This window comes from Sorex araneus, chromosome X (assembly GCF_027595985.1).
Source record: "Sorex araneus isolate mSorAra2 chromosome X, mSorAra2.pri, whole genome shotgun sequence".
Taxonomy (NCBI): domain Eukaryota; kingdom Metazoa; phylum Chordata; class Mammalia; order Eulipotyphla; family Soricidae; genus Sorex; species Sorex araneus.
The window spans coordinates 291,383,519-291,386,151 of record NC_073313.1 but is presented as its reverse complement, the minus strand read 5'-3'; the positions used below and the strand labels follow the sequence as shown (position 1 = coordinate 291,386,151).

At 54.9% G+C, this 2,633-nt stretch overlaps 1 protein-coding gene across 2 annotated transcripts in view; it reads left to right on the top strand.

The window, feature by feature from the left end:
* The window catches only part of RHOQ (ras homolog family member Q), a 35,006-nt gene that overhangs the window by 700 nt on the left and 31,673 nt on the right, over positions 1–2,633 (top strand). The gene's annotated exons all lie outside the window — the stretch shown is intronic.

Here is a 2,633-nt window from a genome sequence, read left to right as displayed (position 1 = left end):
GCGGCCGAGAAGGGCCTGGGAAGCCGGGCTCTGCGTCTCGGGCTCCGCACGGGCCCCCCTTGGAGCGCGCTAGGCGGTTTCTGTCCTCAAATCTGCGGCTCCCAAAGGGGGACGGCCTCCCCCCGCCCCCCGCGCCGCCCACCGCTCGGCACCCCCGGGCTGGGAAAGTTTCTGCCTCTGTGTGCGCTCGGGTGTGTGGGTCCCAACTCCTGTTGCAAAGTGGCAGCGGCCAATCCTGAAGTGCCCTTATTTTTAGTTGCAGATGACCAGGTCTCTCCCACCCCACATACACACCTCCCCTCAACGCCCCCCCCCCCGCCTCTGTCTGCTCCCTCATTGGCCAGTGCTCGGCCAGCCGAGGAGCCTGATTGGTGGGAAATGGCATCATCTAATCTGATGGGAAGGCATTTGGTCCTGGTTATGTTTATTACAACATCACTGCTCTTGGGACTCTGGTCCCTGAAAATATAATCTGTGGTGTTAGCCGAGGACCACAGGGGGAAAAAAGAAAAGAAACAAGCACCACCCAGCCACTCCCTGGGGCAGGAGGAGGAGGAAGGGTTAGGAGTTCAGCGTGAATGCTAAGGGAAGTACCCCCAGCCCCCAGGCTTGCGGACTTGTCTTGGTTTTCGTGTGTGTGTGTGTGTGTGTGTGTGTGTGTGTGTGTATAAAGCGCACCCTCAGGGCAGTCTTGCATCACAGATTGCAGAGTGGATGCGCCTCTAAGGACTCAAGACCCCCACTCCTTCTCCTTCTCTGTCCCAGTGCCCTTCTGTTTCCAGACACTTGTGCCAAGGGGCTGGGATGATCTGATTGTGTGGGAGGGAGTATTGCAGAATCTAGCCCAGTGAGCAGACTCAGGGACTGGGACGGAAGTTTCCTCGTGTCATGCATGAGGACATATGAGTGGCTGAGGGGGTTAGAGTGATGTTGTGTGGAGGGTCCTCTCCTGGATAACGTGGGGTTGACCAGCTTCAGCCCAGGACCTGCAAGATGGGGAGGGGGCGGGGCTGGGCAATGGAGGTGTTTGAAGGCTCCTGCCTTGCAACTGGCAATCGGTGGCTCCATCCCGGCCCCTGTGTCTGGTCCCCTGAAGCCACAAGGAGCAGAGCCAGGAGCAAACTTTGAGTTCTGCTGAGTGTGGCCCCCAAACAGACACTCCAGCCCGCTTTCCTCTGCAGGTGTTCTATGCAAGATGTTCTGCAGTGAGTCTGACATGCTCTCAGTGCTCAGTAAAGGGGAACTCTTCTTTGGATTTTGATTTCAGAATGGGGGGGCTTAGGGTAGTCTCTGGAAAATGTCTTTGCTGGGAAGGAGAGGCAGGGTCCCTTGATGTGGCCTCTGGTTTCTCAGCTTAGAGGCAGGTGCATCTGTGGGCAAAGAAGCAAAACGGTTGGCACCACCCGCTGCCTGCAGCTGCCTCCTTTCACCAGACAGTACCAGGCCAGTACAAAAAGTGTGCTTCCCCCTCGGTTGCCTGCCCTAGGGGTCACTCTTCTGTCTTTACCAGAACCTAGGGAAAGCAAGGGATGGAACTCAGGCCAGCAAGAACAACTTGTAAGTGCACGGTGGCTAGAACACTGGGCGGGAACAGTTGGTTGGAAGAAGAGAAGTTTTAAAACATGGTCTAATTTTAACTTCTCTTACTGCCACCTCTTCCCTTTCTCCTTTACTGTCACCATCGTCTCTGTTTCTTTCTTTTCTTCTTTCCCCTCCCTACAAACCTTACTCAACAATATGTGTGTGCCAGGGCTGTTCTCTGCCACATTCACACCTGCCTTTTTTTTATCAAGTTTTCTGTACATGCCAGCCGTTGGCTGGCCCCATGTCAATTTTGCCTTATGTACTCTGCCAAGAGAGAAGATACCCATTTTTGTAAATGAGGAAACTAGGGTGCAGAGGAGGAGTTGGGACGTTTGTCTGCAGACAGTCAAAAAGCTGGCACTGGGATGTGGGTTTCTGTGTGCCCCAGTTTGAGGGGGCCCGAATGCACTGGGAGCGTGGGAGGTGCTTGGAGCCCCGCCCGATGGGGTGACTTGAGTGTCTGGAGGCGTGCTATCTGCCTTCGCCCCAGCCCGTCTGAGTGGGGGTTCCGTGGTGTCTGTGGAGAGGACCCAGATCCAAAAAGTCGCCCACAGTCAGAACACCCACCACAAACCCAGGAATGTTTGTCCATCCTCATCCTTGATCTTTTCCGTGGAGTCTGTAGTAGCGATGCCAAGAGGGAGACTGATGAGTAAAGTTTAACTCTTACTGTTTTGCCCCGCGGTGGGATACAGACGCTGCTGGCCCAGATGCCTGTTCAGCTCCCTCCTCCCTCTGTGTTTCTCCTAGTGTTCAAGACATTTATTTTTGGGTCCAAGTTCATGATAGCCCATCTTTCGGCAGTGAAGTATTCCTAGTAAGCAGTCTTACCCACAGAGGCTCAGTGAGGTGAAGGCAAGTCTGCACATAGCGCACAAAAGGAATAGGCTGGAACCCGCGTCTGCCTTGGTGCAGCTGGCGGCTGGGAAGAGCCTGGCTATGCAGGTGGCTCCTGTTGTACTTGGCCACGGGGACCCTGTGACTCTAACCACAATCATGAAAATTGGATACACAGACCTACGGCTAGCTCGGGAGCTACCGGCAGCACA